The following is a 20007-nucleotide window of genomic DNA, read 5'->3' as shown; positions in this document are numbered from 1 at the left end:
GGGGCTGTGTCTCGCCTTGCCTGGGGCCTAGTCTGCATGACACAATAGATGTCCTTATCCTTCAAGCTGGTTTGAGTTGGAGTTCTCCGCTGCTGGAAACATTTTAGGTAACATTTGGGTATTCAGTGAGATACAGGCCCTGCCCTCAGAAGGTTATATTCTAATTAAGTGACAGCTATAATTGGGGAAACCAGATTTCTGCATATGTCAAACTGTACAAAATTATAAAGTCATTTAAATAATAAAAAATTATAGCAACTGCATAGTGGGCACAAATGCTAAGGAAATCTTGAGAGGAAGGCTTCCTACAGACATGTGGGGGCAGATTGTGAACGGGGCAAGGAAAGGTGGGCATTTGGGTGGCAGCTGTGGCAGAGGACAACCCTGACGGTCAGGATGCACAGATGGCCTTTATCTGAGAGTGGAGCGTTCTTGTAGAGAAGCAAAAGAAAGACTGGTGGAGACCACTGGGAGTGAAAGGAATGGAATTGGATTTCACAGAATTGCATGTAAGAAGTGAATGTAGAGATCCTCAAATAGTTTTTGACAATATAAAACAATTTTCACATCTGCCTACAGTACAGAGAGTTGGCTGCGGGAGAGCCTGAAGTCAGCGGGGGCACTGAAGATGTCTTTACAATGAATGTAAAAACGAAGTGAGCAAGTCAGAGGTACTGCAGAGAAAAGAACAGTTCCAACTTTGTGGACGAGGGAACAAATAGGAAAGAGACTGGGAATGTCAGGGAAGAGTGATTGAACGGGCCTGTCTGAGGTAAGAATAGAGGGGAAATGCTGTGATAAATCTGCTAAACTTCAGATATGACTTGGCTGTCCAAAAAGTACCTTTTGCGTGTAAGTAGAGTAGCTTCCAGTGTCATTTGTGGGAGAGGAGGGGTGGGTGGCGTGTATCATGCTGAGAAAGAATGACAGAGGTCTTTGATTCATCAGCTATGCCTCCCAAACTTCGGGCAGGTGTCATTCTCTCATATCCTCATACAACCTACACAGTTATTTAAATTGACTTATAAAAACCCCAAGCCTTCCCTTAGGCAACAATGCCATGAAATCATAGATTTTGATGTTCTAGATAGATTTTTCCTTGATATACAAAAATGTCGCTATGAAAACATTCATCCTTATACCGCCTGAAAGCATCTTGCATCCCACCCTGGTCCTCATGCCCCCTGCTTTGGGAAAACTGGTGTGGGAGAATGAGAGGAACTATCATGAAGGGCCGGGGCACCCAGGAAAAGCTCGGAGACATTGCTGGGAGGGGCTGGTGTCTTTTCAAAGGGTGAAAGGGAAGAGACATCGGATTTAACAAGCAACCCTAGAAACTGCAACACAAAGACATTTGCTATAATTGGAATCTAAGAAACCAGGCTGTGGGGAATGAAAATCGAAACCAGTGTTTTTAAACTGTAAACTGAGACCCACTCATGGGTCATGAAATCAATTTGAGTCAAGTACTGTAAAATAATAGTTTACTTTAAAATGAACTGTAACAGAGGGCTGGGAGCAGCGGCCATGCCTGTGTCCCCAGCTACATGGATGGCTGAGGCAGGAGGATGGCTGGAACCCAGGAGTTTTAACCCAGGGCAACATAGTGAGACCTCTGTGTCTTAAAAAAAAACAGAAAGAAAGGGTAAAAATCCATTTGCATTGCAGATTGTTGAGAGTAAAGGCTGTTTTAAGAAGCTTGTCTTACACCTAGAGTTAAAAAAAAAAAGAAGCTTATTTTAATTACATATACATGTAGGTAAGTAGAGAGCAAGGAGTTTTTTCTTCCTTTTTTCCTTTTTAGGATCAGACACTAGATAATAAAGAAATAGAGTGTATATCTTCTGATGCCTCTTGCCTGAAAGATGTAGCTATTCACATGGGATATCAGTTAAAGGAATGTTCTTGTCACTAAATGTGCCCAAATTTCCCTTCACCAGAAGAAGAAGTAGCCAGTGTCTGCACTAAGTTAGGGCTAAGAGAATGGATGATTTAAACCCATTTATTATTATTATTATTTTGAGACAGAGTCTCATTCTGTTACTCAGATTGGAGTGCAGTGGTGTAATCTTGGCTCACTGCAACCTCCACCTCCCAGGTTTAAGCAATTCTCCTACCTCAGCCTCCCGAGTAGCTGGGATGACAGGTACCCACCACCATGCCTGGCTAATTTTTATATTTTTAGCAGAGACAGAGTTTCACCATGTTGGCCAGGCTGGTCTTGAACTCCTGATCTCAAGTGATCCCCCTGCCTCAGCTTCCCAAAGTGCTGGAATCACTTTGGGAGCCACCGTGCCTGGCCAAGAATGTAATTCTAAGTTGCAAGTAATATGGTGAAAAATTCGTGTGTACCAACTTTCGTCATGTTGGCTGTGCTTGATATGGTTTGGATCTGTGTCCTCACCCAAATCTCATGCACAATTGTAAACCCCAGGGTTGGATGTGGGGCCGGTGGGAGGTGACCGGATCACGGGGGCGGTTTCTCATGAATGGCGTAGACCCATCCCCTCAGTGCGGTCTCGTGATAGTGAGTTTTCATGAGAGCTGGTTGTTCGGAAGCGTGCAGTGCCTCCCCTCCTTCTGTCGCCTGCTCCCACCATGTGAGGTACGTGCAGCCCCTTCACCTTCTGCCATGATTGTAAGTTTCCCGAGGCCTCCGCAGAAGCCGAGCAGATACCAGCACCATGCTTCCCGTACAGCCTGAGGAATCACTGTACAGCCAACTAAACCTCATTTCTTTATAAATTACCCAGTCTCAGGTATTTATAGCAATGAGGGAATGGACTAATATAGTTCTTTTTAAAGGTAGATGCAGGTATCTAATTCTACATATCTGAAGGAACTATGTGCTTCCCCCGCCCAAACGCACACTCCTATATGGGAGTGGCAAAGCATAATGACTACTTGGTATTTCTATTTTTTAAAAAACAGCAAAAATTAAAAAAAAAAATTAGCTGGGCATGGTGGCATGCACCTGCAGTTCCAGCTACTCAGGAGCCTGAGGTGGGAGGTTTGCCTGGGAGGTGGAGGCTGCATTGAGCCGCGATCACATCACTGCACTCCAGCCTGAGTGCTAGAGTCAGACCCTGTTTAAAAAAAAGAGTTTAAAAGAAAAATGGTAATGGCTTATTATTTTCCTGCTGAGAAGTGGGCCTGGGTGACAGCAAGACCCTGTCTCAAAAAGACAGCTTAGAAGGAAAATGGCAATGGTTAACTATTTTTGTGCTGAGAAGTGGGTAATTAAGCAAGCCTTACCTCTAGGGAATGGTTTGCATGTTAGGATTGGAACCAGAGCAGGGGAAGGGGTTATGGTCATAAATTCCACCAAACTCAACATCTCCTTCACCGTGTTCCTAAAGCTCTGTGGATGACAGTAAGGCTTGACAACAGTGACACACGCCTACACACTACACCAGCAGTTTGAAAACTGGCCAGAGGACTCCTGAGGCTCCATGAAACCTTTTCGGGGAGTTTACAGGTGGAAACTTTTTGTGGCAACACTAAGGTGTCATTTGCTTCTACCCACCACTGCTTTTCCCCATCAGTGTCAGCGCCCATGGCAAATTCTGGTGCCTTAACTCATATCAAGGCAGTGGCAAACCGTGCTAGCCTCCTACTCTGGGGGAGAAGGACAGTGTCACTTAAGAAGGTTTTTGATAATGCGGTAAATTTATTCATTTCACTAAATCTCAACTCTTGAGTATGTGTCTTTTTAATATTCTGTGTGGTGAAATGAGAAGAACACATAAAACATTTCCATTGCAAAATACGATGATGTTCTTGATGAAAACGTGTGCAACTGAGATGCCTTTAAAACCCTGAAAAACTGTAGTTATTTGGACTTGGGTATTTGGTAGAGCTTTTTCAAAATGAATAAACTGAGCCTGTCACTGCAAGGAAAACAACTGACATATTTGTTGTCGATGAGAAAGTTTGAATTTTCAAGCAAAAATTAGAATTTTGGAAACCTTGAGCTTGACAATTTCCCCATTCTTACAGATTTGCCACAATGAGCTTGACATTTTCCCCATACTTAGAGATTTCTCTGGGGAGATCAGTGGTGTTATTAAGAAAGGTTTTTTAGATATTATGTAATAAAATGTGTTCCTATTTGGAAGATCTGCATAAGTGAGTGATCCAATATTTTCCAAATGACTAATGCATGGTATTATAAAATCCTGCATGGCTGGAAGATCCATTCAAAATACAAAATAGGGCCAGGCACGGTGGCTCAGGCCTGTATTCCTAGCACTTTGGGAGGCCAAGGTGGGCAGATCACCTGACATTAGGAGTTCGAGACCAGCCTGGCCAACAGAATACAACCGCATCTCTACTAAAAATACAAAAATCATCTGGGCTTGGCGGTAGGTGCCCGTAATCCCATGTACTCCGGAGGCTGACGTGGGATAATCTCTTGAACCTGGGTGGTGGAGGTTGCAGTGAGCTGAGATTGCACCACTGTACTCCAGCCTAGGTGACAGAGCAAGACTTCATCTAAAACAAACAAACAAATGCCTAAAATGCAAGATAGATGGACAGATTCTAACATAATAGACTTTATTAAATAGGCTCTGAAAAGTTCATTGATATGGTGTCAGATTTCACATTGCAACTAACCTTCAAGAAACTGCCACTTGTCCCCCAGGTTCATCTACATTGTCACAGATGACATCATGCTAAGTGAAATACGCCAAGCACAGAAAGACAAATACTGCACGAGCTCACCTACATATTATAAACAGTGAAACTCATAAAGGCAGAGAGTAGAATAGAGGTTCCAGAGGCTGGGGGTGGGGGTGGATGGGGCAAGGTGGGAGGTTAGTCAAAGTGTACAAAGTTTAATTTCCACTAGAGGAATAAGTTCTGATGGATTGCACAACATGGTGACTATAGTTAATAATAAAAACTGCTAATCGTAGATTTTAAGTGTTCTCACCACAAAGAAATGATAGGTGTGCGAGGTGACAGATACGTTAATTAGCTTGGTTTAATCATTCTGCATTGTATAAACATACCATAACATCACAGTGTACCCCATAAATATATACGATTGTTACTTAGCAGTTAAATATTTTAAAAACCCTGCCACTTGTCAAGAAGGCTATCTGCAATTATCTGAAGAGGTAACCAAAACGCTCCTCTTTTTTTTTTCCAACTGCCTATCTGTCTGAGGCTGGATCCTTCATGTACTTCAACCAAAACAACATATGGCAACAGACTGGGTGCCGAAGCCGACCTGAGAGGCCCGCTGCATTCTTCTAACCCAGGCACTAAAAAGCTTTGCAGCAATGGAAAAGGAGTAATTTTTCATAAAAATACATTTATGCTAATATGTAATGAGTTTATTATTGATCTTTTCAGATAAATTAATCAATATTCTAAAAGTTTTAATTTATAATATGGTAAATTCTTGTTTTTGTTTTTGTTTTGCTAATGTTCTTTGTATCATTCCAACTTAGTAAAAGTGCTGTCAAAGCAGGCAAATAGTATGGTAAATGTTAATAGATGGAACCACACCCAAAAAAGCCCACTGGGTCTCCCCTTTTTCTTTTTGAGATGGGGTCACCCAGGCTGGTGTGCAATGGCACAATCAGGGCTCACTGAAACCTCTTCATCCCCAGGTTCAAGTGATCCTCCCACCTAAACCCCCCGAGTGGCTGGGACTACAGGCGTGAGCCACCACACCTGGCTAATTTTTTTTGTATTTTGTAGAGATAAGGTTTCACCATGTTGCCCGGGCTGGTCCTGAACTCCCGGGCTCAAGCAATCCGTCCGCCTCAGCCTCTCAGAGTGTTAGGATCACAGGTGTGAGCCCCCGTACCTGGCTTGTTTGGGTCTCAGTAATTATGAGTACAGAGGGGACCTGAGACCAACTGATTTGATAATTGCTGAACATACAGCAAGACAGCAAGCTCAGAAATAACTCAGGCACTAATAAAAGTGAAAGGAAATCTCCCTTTCCTCCTTTTCTCTGAACTTCATGCCCTAGGATTGTGGTAGGTAGGCATTTATTCCCACTTTTATTGAAATGGAAATCTCACTTTGATTATTAAAAGAAAAAACTTTAATCATCATAGAGCCCAGCTCAGCTATAATCCACATTTCTATTACCTTTTATAAACCAAGGGGTCCTGTTCCCTATATCTCAACCACATCATTAGTTTTTCAATGTGAAAAAATTATCATTAAATTTGCCTGTTAAAAAAAAAAGACATTAGCTTTTTGTAAATACTTTACCACACACACATTTTGAAGTGCAAGGGGTTTTAGACTATTCTAGTGCTGTTTAATATAGTTTCAGTTCCCTTTAGATTGAAAACAGGATAAAATTTGTCCTTGTAAAGTGAGTTCTGGATAATTAACAAAACATATGTAATTTAGTTACTCCCAACCACCAATACGACAACCTGGACAATTTTGGGCTACCAGAACCTGGATCATGGGTTGCAACAGAGAAGCAGACAGGAATGGGTTGAAAATTCTTTTTTAACATTTTACAGACTTGGGGCTGGGTGAGGTGGCTCACACCTGTAATTCCAGCCCGGCCAACATGGTGAAATCCAGTCTCTACTAAAAATACAAAAATTAGCTGGGCATGGTGATGGGTGCCTGTAATCCCAGCTACTCGGGAGGCTGAGGCAGGAGAATCACTTCAGCCCTGAAGCTGGAGGTTGCAGTGAGCCGAGAGTGTGCCATTGCACTCCAACCTGAGAAAAAGAGTGAGGCTCTGTCTCAAAACAAACAAACAAACAAACAAACAAACAAACAAACAACAATCTTACAGCCTTGGTACATGTCTCGCTGCAGATCAGCCCAATCCTTTCATATGCTCATAATCACAAAAATCTGTCAAATTTCTAACCTTACTTAAGTTGATAAATGCCCTTATATGCAATATAATTTTACTTGTTCAAAAATTATCAAAATTATTTTAGATGTTTTAAATCATGGTGTTTTCAAAATGAGAATTACTTCTTTGTGTTTTATAGATACCAGGGTTTTCTTCATCTGTTTTTGGACAGACAAGCCCATCATTTTGAAACAGTCATACACTTTCCATTGGCTGATCATAAATATGCCAACCAGGAGTATCTTTCTTCCACTTAACCTTGCCTTCAAAGAAATATGTCTACAGGATGTCACATGGTGAAGGATGAGGCTTACAGTGAGCCATTCTCTGGCCTGCCTTCTGCGCTGCAGCCTTCTTGCACCCCAGACACAATCACAGCATTGCTAGCTTCCCCTCCTTAACTCATCTGGCTCACCGATGTTAGTCATTTCTATTGTTTCCCTGTGCCAATCAAGATCACCTCTCTCAAATGTACTCTGCCTTCCTCCCACCGCCCATATAATTATGACTTCTTTTGTTATGTCAATATTCAAGATTTTGACTTATTACAACTATGCAAATACTACTGACACCTGAGCCAAACCATATAGTGTACTATAATTTACTTTCCTTTTTGTCATTTTTCTCCTATGCTTTTATTATGCTCAGTCTGATATTGGAGAAAGTGCCAGAGTCAGTAAATGAAGACAAAGTAGAGGAGGAAGAGGAGCAGAAATGTCAAAGTAGCTCAGGATATGTTGGGTTTTCTTGAGACAGAGTCTTACTCTATGGCCTAGGCTGGAGTGCAGTGGCGTTATCTCAGCTCGCTGAAACCTCCACTTCCTGGGTTCAAGCTATTCTCCTGTCTCAGCTTCCTAAGTAGCTGGGACTACAGGCTTGAGCCACCATGCCCGATCAGAATATGTTGTTGTTGTTGAATTCACTCTTGAAAATGAAATATTCCCAAATTTAACCTGAGTAGAGGGACCCAGATTACAGGTGTTACTCAGGAAATATGTGAACAAGTCGTTATATTTTTATGTTTTTACTTGTTATTTCTTGGGCATTCTTCCAGAAAACAAACAGCAATAGTTTTGTATTCTTGAAGGACTCCAAATCAGAGAAATGAAAGCACGCCCCACCTCTGGGCAGCCCTGCACCGCCATTCAAAGGTATTGGGCCCCAAAGTGCCCTGCGAGGCATTGCTTTTTCCATTTTCCTCTCCACAACAGCCTGTTAGATAGGAGCCGATCGCCCCTGCGAATCGTGAGCCCTCCTGAATCTGTCTGCTGCTGTACCCTAACACAGCCCAAGTAGAATTGCCTGTGTGCCAAGGGGCACCCTGGGCAAGAAGCCCACAGCTGCTTGGTGGCTTGGCAGCCTCTCTTGGACTAAAACTCAGTTTCCAAGGGTAGTTCGGCAACGGTAAGAAGTATGGGTTCTGGACATACTACCTGGGCTTAACCCTGGCTGGAGCAATTTATTAAAGTGCTCCAAGACTGGCTACATAATTTGCCAGGTCCAGAGCAAAAAAAGTAAGAGGCCCCTTGCTCAAAAATTAGGAGCAATGTGACAATACACCATTAAGTCAAGGGTGGGACTCATCTAAACACGGGGCCCTGTGTGCTGTGTGACGCATCCATGAAGCTCCCCGTGCCTCAGTTTCCTCATCTGCAAAATGGGATCATAGCAGCACCTACCTCATTGAGCAGTAAGAAACATGTTAGTTAATTACATAGAAAGCATTTATAAGAGTGCCTACACTTAGTAAGAGCTCAGTAAATTATTGCCACACCCCACACAGCCTACATTTTGAGTCAGGCCATCTCAAGCCTACTACCCAAATTTGGTGAAAACCCATTTAGTTATTTCTCTGTGACGTGGTAAGAGTAAACAGGCAAACTTAATTTGTAAATTTCATTACCAGCAATACAGCTGTTTGAAACCCTGGAATTTTTATCTTAAACAAAAACTCAGTCTAATTTTTTAAAACCTGAAACCTGAGTAGCACTAGATTGTGCTTTATTGTTATAGTTAAGTCTAAAAAATAATAAGTACATAATCATTTATCATGGCCATTGAGAACCATAAATGTGTTATCTAATGAGTCAAGAAAAACTGGAAATAACTAAAAATTTTAAAAGGATGACAATACAAACTATGCTTCATGACAATAAGAAAACCCAGAATTTGGCCGGGCACGGTAGCTCATGCTTGTAATCCTTGCACTTTGGGATGCTGAGGCAGGTGAATCACCTGAGGTCAGAAGTTCATTCAAGACAAGTCTGGTCAACACGGTGAAACCCTGTCTCTACTAAAAATACAAAAAATTAGCTGGGCATGGTGGCAGGTGCCTATAATCCCAAAAACTTGGGAGTCTGAGGTGGTAGAATCACTTGAACCCAGGAGGTGGAGGTTGCAGTGAGCCAAGATTGCACATTGCACTCCAGCCTGGGCAGCAGAGCCAGATTGCATCTCAAAAAAAAAAAAAAAAGAAAGAAAGAAAAAAGAAAAGAAAACCCAGAATTTATTCCATATGCAAGTATCTTAATCCAACAATACATCTGGCTAAACATAAACCTTTGAAGGACTGAATCCATTTATTAGGATGTAGGGAGAGGGATACCAGTGTCTTGGCAGCGTGTGTAAATAAATCAAAAAGGCGTTTTCTCTTTTGATGTTGTTGCTTCCTAAGAATGAAAGGTGACCTGACTGTAGTGGATCAATAGTTTGATTCAAGTAACATCATGGAATTCAAAAGTGCAAAGGTAAAAATCTCAAAAGGGTGTTTAGGCCAGGCTCGGTGGCTCACACCTGTAATTCTAGCACTTTGGGAGACCGAGGCAGGTGGATCAATTGAGGTCAGGATTTCAAGACCAGCCTGGCTAACAGGGTGAAATGCCATCTCTATTAATAATACGAAAATTAGCTGGGCATGGTGGCGTACACTTGTAATCCCAGTTACTTGGGAGGCTGAGACAGGAGGATGGCTTGAACCTGGGAGGCGGAGGTTGCAGTAAGCCGAGTTGGTGTCACTGCATTCCCACCTGGGTGACAGAGTAAGACTCCATCTCAAAAAAAAGAATGATGGAAAATGTGTTCCACAGATCCCAGGGCACCTATAAAGCAAGAGTTGTTCTGCACGTTTGCCAAGTCCATTGAACATTATTTTAAGACTGAAAATGACATTTCAAAAATTATTTGCCACCAAATGTGCCTGATCTAATTCAGTATCGGGGTGCGAACACACGCTGAAATAGCGCAAAACAGGCTTATCCCTAGCACATTAATGAAGAACACGCTATAAGATGATTTTAAACTAACCCACAGCTCCTATCGCTAAGCGGGTAGCAGAATTCTAAGTGTGCCATCAGGTTATTTCTGGTGTAGACAAATGAAGAGCCCGTTTCCATTATTTGACTGGTGCCCATTTGTATTAAAGGACTAAGCTGGAAATGAGGCACAGAATTTCCTAATTACTGAGGATGATGATCTGCTGAGTCAACTCAGAATGTTACTCAGTAAGATCGGAGAAGGGAATGAAATCTAACGATGGGCACTGAATTGCTGGTACCGTGTTGAGCTGCAGGAAGATTTTGCTGACTTTCTTGAGAAGTGAGGGGATCTGGTGCCTGAGCAATCAACCATGATTCAAACTAACTTGTTACAGTGCTGTTTGAACAGAAATAAAATTTGACCTTTATCTATGCTCTCAAGCAACTCACCAAAATATACTTGTAAATGCAGTTCCATCTTCTGACATTTGATCTAGGTGGCTTACTTAAAAAGCTGTGTCTTTATGATTTTGTTTTGCATAGACTTAAAAAAATTATTTGTGTTTGTTTTATCCAGGCCATATATTCCCGTTCTATTGCTCCTTCCGCCTCGAGCCTCCGCTTCTCAGAAAAATAGAAAATTGACTCTGCTTTGTTCAGGGGGGTTCCATGGCACGTACCCCTTCCATTTAAGTCGGGTTAACAGGGTAAATGCTGACGATGTTCTGAGTCTACTGGTTCTAAAAGCCATTTGTATTTGCTTTTACCACCTTATAAAAAGGCATGGATGAGCGTTTGTGTTGACTTTGAGGCTTTTCTCCTCAGGCCACGCAGGTATCTTAGCACAGGGGTTTGCGCATGGTCACTGAGCAGGCAGATCCATGTGAAACTAACACGTAGACTACATGCATACAGTTAATGCCTGGCGGGAAATAGAATTTTTCTCTGATTGCTCATTTGTAAGATTGAGTAAGTAGGCAGGCAGAGTGTAAACACAGTCCCATCTACAGTCATGTGTCCTGGGAACAGAAAGGATCACAGGTTCTTAAGCTAAAATAAAGGCTTTAGTTTGAAGACAATGTTTTTGATTATTTCATCATGGAACGCTATAGAAAGCCTCTTGTGGGGCACACTAGGAGAAATTCTGAATGAATTAAGCATATATTTTTCCACTGGCTGTGTCTGAACACATCAAGCATGGCTCATGAAGAATTATTTCTCTGCCAGGCATGGTGGTGCATGCCCGTAGTCCCAGCTACTCGGGAGGCTGAGGTGGGATTGCTTGAGGTCAGGAGTTTGAGGTTACCGTGGGCTATGATCATGCCACAGTACTGCAGCCTGGGTGACAGAGTGAGATCCTGTCTCAAAAAAAAAAATGAAAAAATTGTTTCCACAATTCATTCCTACATTCTGGAAAGGAAAAACCATATTAACACCACATCCAAATGCTAGTATCGTTAGATGTGAGCAGCGGACACATAGACTGGTATTCGGAGATTCCCCAAACCTATTTTTAATTGTTAGACATGATAAAAGTGAAAAGCCGGATTCAAGTGCAGGAACGTGGACAGGTCTTAAGGAAAATCTTCTTTCTTTCAATCTCCTGTTCTCCAGCTCCTCAAGCTGGCAGCTGAGTCTTGGGCAGGCAAATGACTCAGACCTTTCATGATCCCCTTGGTACTGAAGTACTATACACTTAATTTCTTACAAGAATCTGATTCATAGTGAGTCATTCTGCTGAAATTGCACAATTTTTATCCAAACAGCAATACGATCTCTATCCAGTGGCTTTTGGTATATAATAAATGCTCTTCAAGTTATATGTAACATTTGATGTATACTGTATTAGGCCCAGTGGTTTATCATTTGAATTGTATAAGCTAATAGTTATAATGTGTGTCTACTAGAGTTTATGAAAATAAGACTTTAAAAAATGACATTCCCCCAACAATGAAACCATGTAAATTGAAGACAGGGATCTGATTAGACTATTAAGTGAAAAGCTAAGTTGCTAAACAGTTTCTACCAGGGTCTCCATCTGTTATCTGTCCATTTCTGTATTTGTGTATAAAGGAACAACAAAAATTGGGCAAAAATGTGACACCAGGATTTATCCATCTGTCTTGAAGTGGTGGAATTGTAGGAAGTTTTAATTTTCTTTTTTATGTCTTTTCTTTTATAATCAGAGGAGTGCCATTTTTAAAAAGTTTGAATTGTGGTGAAATACACATAGCGTAATTTGCCATCTTCACCATTTTTAAGCAGACAGTCAACAGTATTAAGTATGCTCACACTGTGGGGTGGCCAGTCTCCAGAACTTCTTCATCTTAGGGGAATGTTGTTTTTAAAAGAGAACCAAATACTTCTCTAGATGTATGTGATTTGAAAAATCAAATGAAAGAAAGTAATGGCTTCATCAGACCCAACCACCATAACTGAATAGCCTGACCAATTATTGAAAGAACTAGCACGGGCCTTTCGCTGGCTTTGGATTGAGCATGTGAAGAGGAAATCGTGGGCAGAGCCGTAGAGATCTATTAGAATTTCTTCAGTGTGGCTCCTTGGAAAGCTTTTCCTTGAACCACCTGTTTCAATTTCCTTTTTTTTTTTTTGAGTAAAATATACCTCTGCCTGTAATCATGCCCATGGTGAACAGCTGTCGTTCTTACTCAGGACTTAGAATAACGATGCTGTAGAGTCCTGCACTCAGCCTCCGCAAGCGTGGAAAAACCACACAAGCCCTGGAAACAGGCTTACTGAAGCACGGCGAGAGGCTGGGCGGTCATTCATTAACAGGGCATGCGCTCCTTCTCAGAGAGATGGCAAAGGAAGCTTGTTCTAAACTTTTCCACCATTTCAATGGCTAATTTCTCCTGAGTCATTAAGGCAACACTGTTAATACTGGTATTAGGTTTGTGTCACCATTGTACCAAGGATACTTCGCCAGTTAAAGTTAATGCTTTTCTAAGTGCTTATGAGTTAGGGGACAGTCCCGGTTCTGGGCTGAAGGAATTCTCATCTAAATGCAAATCAAGACAAGCCCGTCTAAGATGCATAAATAGGTACAGTAATTTCGCCACCATTTAATGTTCAGCCCCCCAAATGCATTTTTACACAACCCTATTGGTAAGGAAGTGTCCCTTATTAGAACTAAACGACACTTGTTTTCTTCCCTGCACCGGCTGTTACATAGGTAGAAAGTGTTCAGAGTCTTGATTTGGTTTACTTAATGCATGGAAAATAAAATGGACGAAGAGAATCATGTTTCTAACTTCTGCCTCTCCATACTGGACTTCCAAATCCAGGTCCGTGCCATTTCTATCTGATGTCCCAAAGGAATCAAAGAAAACGTGCCCCAAATGGAACGGATGTTTCATCCCAGCTCTACTTCTCCTTCCAGTGTCTTTCTAATTTAATGACGCTGTCATCTTTCCTTTCATGCCAGAAACTGGAGAGTCCCCTAGAGTCCTCTTCCCACATGCCACCTACCCACGCTGCACCAAGTCCAGCCTATCTGATCTCAGATAGACTTGTAATTAATCGCTTCCTCCAAACCTCCACTCCTGTGGCTTAACTCAGCCTTTTGCCACCTCTCACTGGGCTACTGCAGCACTTTACTGGTTTTCTTGTTTAATCTTTTCCCCATCAATTCCAGCCTGTAGGCTGTTACTCGAGTAATCATTACATAAAATGCAAGTCTGATGCTGGGTGCGGTGGCTCCCAGCACTTTGGGAGGCTGAGGAAGGAGGACGGCTAGAGGACAGAAGTTCAAGACCAGCCTGGGCAGCACAGGGAGAACCTAGTATCGTTAGATGTGAGTAGCGGACACATAGACTGGTATTCAGAGATTCCTCAAACCTATTTTTAATTGTTAGACATAAGAAAAGTGAAAGGCCAGATTCAAGTGCAGGAACGTGGACAGATCTTAAGAAGGAAAATCTCCTTTCTTCCAATCTCCTGTTCTCTTCAACAATGTAAGAAAAATTAGTCGGGCATGGTGGTGTGTGCTGGTAATCCCAGCTACTCAGGAGGCTGAGGTGGGAGGATAGCTTGGGCCCAGGAGTTGGAGGCTGCAGTGAGCTATGATCGTACTCCATCCTGAGTGACAGAGGGAGATTCCATCTCTAAACACAAACAAATCCATGAAACACAAGTCTGGGCCGGGCACACAGTGCTTCACACCTGTAATCCCAGCACTTTGGGATACCAAGGTGGGCAGATCACCTGAAGTCAGGAGTTCGAAACCAGCCTGGCCAACACGGCAAAACCCTGGTCTCTACTAAAAATTAAGAAACAAAACCAAAAAGTCACAAGTCCGAACAACTCACTCCTCTGGAAACCACGGCAAGGGAGACGACGGAAGGTTCTGTTTGTCTGTGCTGCTGCAAACATTTCTTTCAACCTCCTGTTCTGCAGCTCCTCAAACTGACAGATTGAGTCTCTCCTCAATCAGCCCAGAAGCAGAGCGTATAATTTTACAATGCTCTGAGTGTGAGGAGTATAATCTTCAAGTCCTAACTCTGCTGGACTATTTACCACTTTGCCAACTTTTTTTTTCAGGCAGGGTCTCAGCCCTGCCGCCCAGGTACAATCATGGTTCACTGCAGCCTCGACCTCCCAGGCTCAGATGATCCTCCCACCTCAGTCTCCCAAGTAGCTGGGACTACAGGCATGCACCACCAGGCCAGCTAATTTTTTGTATTTTTAATAGAGATGGGGTTTTGCCATGTTGAGGCTGGTCTTGAACTCCTGGGCTCAAGTGATCTGCCCACCCCTGCCCCCTAGACTGCTGGAATTACAGGCGTGAGCCACCATGTCTGGCCCACTTTGCCAGCTTAATGGCCAGTCTGGTTTCTGGTCCTCCTCAAAGACAAGACCAATGACTCATTTCAGTGCCCTCTCCAGGGGAACGCACTCCACGTCTTCAGTGAGGAAAAGCACTACTGCTTGTCCCTTGCCTTTCTGGGGACAAGGTTCCATCTACCCCTTTGCATTGGATGTTCCAACAAGCAATTGGCTAGCAGTAGAAAGGGAAGCTCTGGCACAAATTAGTCACAGATTGGCAAACTTTCTGAAGAAAAAAAAAAAGCCTGGACAGAAATATTTTCGGCTTTGTGAGCCATACAGTCTCTGTTGCAGCAACTCACCCTGCCATTACAGCATGAAAGCAGCATGGACAACACACAAATGAATGAACATGGCTGTGTACCAATAAAACTTTAATCACAAAGCCAGGTGGTGGGCCAGATTTGGCCCATGGGACAACATGTGCCAACTCCCAAATTAGGTGTATGAGCTAAGATGCTGCGTCAACCTTGGATCAGTTGAGAATCTCGGACCTCTCCAGAGGTAATGGACAACCATGCTGAGAACGTGGGTTCTGGAGCCCAGCTGCCTCGGTTCAGATCTTGGCTTTAGTGTTTGCTAGCCACTGGGCTTTTGAGGGAGTAACGTTGCATGATTATCTCATTAGAGCCTCACAGCAACCCTGTGAGACAAATCTGGTATTTCAATTTAACAGAGGCCTGGGTGCAGTGAAATTCAAGGTGCAGGAAACCTCCTACCAGCACGGAACATGCCGAGTCACTCTCATCTTTTAAAAGAGGTGCCCTCCCTGGGTCCCCCTCCTCCCCCAGCCAAGCCCTCACTTACATCTCCTCTTCACACCAAGCTTCTAGATAAAGCTGTCCACGTCCTCCACCCATACCTTGTCATCTCACACTCACTCTGCCACCCTCTGCCACTGGCGCCTGCCCCTGGCTTTGAAATTGGTGACAGTTTTATCGTGATGGTTTATTGGAATACACATAGTTAAGGTCTACCCGCATACCTAGGTGGTGTCCTTTATTTACATTGCCAGCCCAAGTTAGGGAAAAAGATAATCACGGTGCAGTCTGCCTCCCAGCAGAGGGGCTATTTATAGGCTATCTGTGATTCACTCCAGTGAACACCCCAACTCTACACCACCAATATTGAGCCCTGTCCTCAGAGTTGTCCCTCCAGGGTGGAAAAATTCAAGATGAATCCTAAGTGGCCGTCATCAGGATTAAGGGATGCAGATTTTACCTTGAGAACTCTATCTGCCCAGAGAGCAAAGTAACACACTGCTGAACATTTCCATTTTTCACCCTACGCGCTTGCATCCCCGTGACCAGAACGATGCGAATGCAAGGCCGTGCGACCTGTGGATCTGCAGGAGTAGATATTTCATCTGTCAGTTTTGCTGCCCAATGAGTGAAGAGGCAGGATACGCCCCCTCAATGGATTTAGCTCCAGGGTTCTGCTTCTACAGGAGCAGCTCTTCTTGCTGGGGAGACTCTCAAGGGCAGGAATGATCAACTGTCTCCGAATGCTCAGTGCCTAGGACAGTGCCAGGCAGATGATAAGCTGCTAGAAAATGACTGCTGAACAAGTGAGTCCCCTCATGGGTCCCTGGGGAGATGACAGAGGCAGGGCATTTATCATATTAAAAAGATCCAACATCTTTTCTTTGGAGCTTGGCTACTCTGGAGAACAGAATGAATAAGAATCCCGAAGACCCCGGCCACTGTTCAGAAAAAAGGGCCACCCTCCCAGCCGTGTGTGTGTGTCTCTCTGCCTTCTTTCTGTTCATTAAGTCATGATTCCAACAGTGCAAGAACAGAGGAAGAATGCCAATTATAATACTTTTTTTGACAGCTGGGAAGACGTTCTCTGCCTGTCTCTTCAACACACAGGCAACACTGCCTGAGTGCCCACTCTGGTCATAACGAATCCCTCTGAGAATCAGTTCTCTCTGTTACTCCTTGACCCAATGTGAAATTTTTCCAAACTATTTTTAAAGTATCTAATCTGTTGTGAGTCACAGACTATGGAGCTGCTGGTTTACCATTTCTGGGCAGATAGCTTTAACATCAAGACCTTGTGAGGTTGTAACTTGATATTTAGAATGGCAGACAGGAATATAAAAACAAAGTGGTGCATATACAAATCTTTCACTGTTGCTTAATGTCAAGGGGTTTGAGATATTTAGAGATTCTTTAAAGTGCCTTTCTATCTTTGAAAGAAAAGGTAATTATTTCACATAATAACCTTGAAAGATTGGTCAGTGATTTTCTCCCAAATATTCGTAATAGGAGAACTAGGGGTCTTGGAGATTGATTGAATGGCAAAAGACGGTCTTTTTTTTTTTGAGACGGAGTTGCACTCTTTCGCCCAGGCTGGAATGCAGTGGTGTGGTCTTGGCTCACTGCGACCTCCACCTCCTGGGTTCAAGCAATTCTCCTGCCTCAGCGTCCTGAATAGCTGGGATTTCAGGAGCATGCCACCACACCCGGCTAATTTTTGTATTTTTAGTAGAGACAGGGTTTCACCATTTTGGCCAGGCTGGTCTCAAACTCCTGACCTTGTGATCTGCCCACCTCGGCCTCCCAAGGTGCTGGGATTATAGGTGTGAGCCACTGTACCCAGCCAAGACAGTCCATTTTTAAAAACAACTCGAAGCTTCTGAGTTTACTATCCATTGCTCAGTTCACTGAGTTATGCTACCTTCCCTCACACCGGATGAAACAAGTTTGCGTTATCTACTAATCCATCACAAATCACGCAAAACTCGGTGGCTTAAGACAACAATAATGTATTGTTTGTTATGGACTGAATTTGTGTGTTATGTGTTTCCCTGAAATTCATATGCTGGATCCCTCACCTCCAATGTGACTGTATTTGGAGACAGAGCCTTTAAAGAGGTAATTAAGGCCATAGGGTTGGCTCCAGTCCACTAAGACCTGCGTCCTTATAAGAAGGGGAGGAGATGCCAAGGATAAGTGCACTCAGAGAAATGGCCACGTGAGAGCACAGTGATGCCTCTGTAAGCCAACCAAGGAGAGAGGCCTCAGGAGAAACCAAATCTGTCAACACCTTGATCTTGGACTTCAGCCATCAGAACTGTGACACATCAACTTGTGTTGTTAAGCTGCCAGTCTGTGGCATTCTGTTATGACAGCCCCAGCAAATGAATACAGTAACTCTTGTGGTTTCCACGGGTCAGGAATTCATGGCCAGTTCAGTTGGGCAGTCCTGGTTCACAGTCTTTCATGAGGTCTCTCAGCAGGGTATGGCTGGGGCTGCCTAATCTGAAGGCTTGACTGGGGCTAGATGATCCACTTCCATTGTATGCCTTCCCACGGCTGGCAAGCTGGTGATGGCTGTTGGCAAGGGGCCTTAGTTCCTCCCTGCCTGGACCTAGTCAAACTTCCTCATTCAGTCCTAACCAACCATCCTGCAGCCTTCCCTTCAGTTTAGTTATATATTAAATATGTAATGAGAAGAAATAGGACAGCCTCTATTTTCTCCTGTCAGGATTTTGGTATCATAAATTTAAAAATGAAAGGGAGAAAAATTCCACATATTTTCCATGGTACACTACCCAGATCCCCTTTCAGAAATGAAGGATATTTCCCCAGGTTGAAAATTCTGCCAATTGACAACCTTCAACTATTAGCCAGGATTGCCCTTGGCTGAAGGGAGTGGCCTAGCCCAAGGTCAGCCCCCTGCCCAGGACAGCTGTCATCTACTGACTGGCTGGTGTCAGGGCAGAAAGGTCTGGTTTCTTTGCACCAGCCTGGGACAACTCTGGTGAGCCGCCCCAGCTTAGCCCTCCCTGTGGGTTAGCTGAGGCCTTTGTTGAGACTGCAACGCATCACCACCTCACCCTCCACCCAATCTTCCTGCCTTCCCTTCTCCCACAGGTGTCAATCCTGAGAGCACTTCCTGATAAACATCCTGCACACCAATCTCTTCCTACAGTCTATAGCTCAGGGGATGCAAACTCTAACAATTAACTTTACAGGAAGATTATTCTCAGAGCTGTCAACGTCTAAATATAGCCAAATGAACCTCCAGATTTTATCTAGTACATCATGTGTTCAATGGCAGACCTAGCTGTCGAAATCAAGCGATAAGGTGGATTGTCTTGGTGGAAATAGAACTGTGCCCAATCCTTCACTTCTTCGTGCATCCACTCCCTCTGTAATGTGACTGGCACTGCTGCCTCGGTTTGTGGGCCAAAGCAAGTCATAAGGCCAACCCTGATTCGGGGAGGAGGAAACAGATTCTACCTTGGATAGCAGGAGCTAGAGTGTGCCTGTTCTGAGCTCAGGCCTCAGGGAACCTTGGCTGTCTTGGAACCTTGTCACAACCATTTGTGAGACCATGTGGAACTAAGACAAGCTAGCTGTTCCTGCTGAGGTCTCTGTGGTCCAGCCAGTCCCCAAGTAACCTGGTAGGTGACCAAAGACGTAGCATGAATAGGCACAGTTGAGACCAGAAGAACATCCAACCCAAATTGCTGACCCACAGAACTGTGAGTTAAGCAGATGGTGGATGTGTTAAGTTTTGGGGAGGTTATTGCTAGGCAGCAAGAGAAAAACTGATGTAGTACCAGCTATGGTTTGTTCCTGTCAAAATCCGTGTTGCAATTTGATTCCCCAATGTGGCAGTGTTGAGAGGTGGGGCCCAGGGGGAGGTGTTTAGGCCATGGGGGCAGATCGCTCATGAATAGATTAATACCCTGCTGCAGGGGTGAGTTTGTATTCTCATAGAATGAATTAGTTCCCTTGAGAGCAGGTTCTTAAAAAGTGCCTGTGGGCTGGATGCCTGTAATCCCAGCACTTTGGGAGGCCAAGGCGGGCAGATCACAAGGTTGGGTGATCGAGACCACCCTGGCCATGGTGAAACCGCATCTCTACTAAAATACAAAAAATTAGCCAGGTGTGGTGGCACACACCTGTAGTCCTAGCTACTGAGGAGGCTCAGGTAGGGGAATTGTTTGAATCTGGGAGACAGAGGTTGCAGTGAGCCAAGATCGTGCCACTGCACTCCAACCTGGCAACAGAGCAAGACTCTGTCTCAAAAAAAAAAAAAAAA

The 20007-nt window shown here is 43.7% G+C and overlaps 1 protein-coding gene and 1 long non-coding RNA gene across 10 annotated transcripts in view; both read right to left on the bottom strand.

Annotated features, from left to right (window-relative positions):
• The window catches only part of PRKAG2 (protein kinase AMP-activated non-catalytic subunit gamma 2), a 324559-nt gene that overhangs the window by 94350 nt on the left and 210202 nt on the right, over nucleotides 1-20007 (bottom strand). The window lies entirely within an intron of this gene.
• Nucleotides 12307-14717, bottom strand: LOC116527826. Its single transcript, XR_004258754.1, has 2 exons — nucleotides 14507-14717; nucleotides 12307-14058 (listed from the first exon to the last, which is right to left on the bottom strand). It is a non-coding gene; the product is annotated as an uncharacterized LOC116527826 (long non-coding RNA).

This window comes from Sapajus apella, unplaced genomic scaffold (genome assembly GCF_009761245.1).
Source record: "Sapajus apella isolate SASKATOON/1434 unplaced genomic scaffold, GSC_monkey_1.0 scaffold56, whole genome shotgun sequence".
Lineage (NCBI taxonomy): Eukaryota > Metazoa > Chordata > Mammalia > Primates > Cebidae > Sapajus > Sapajus apella.
This window is presented reverse-complemented; position numbering and strand designations above follow the sequence as displayed.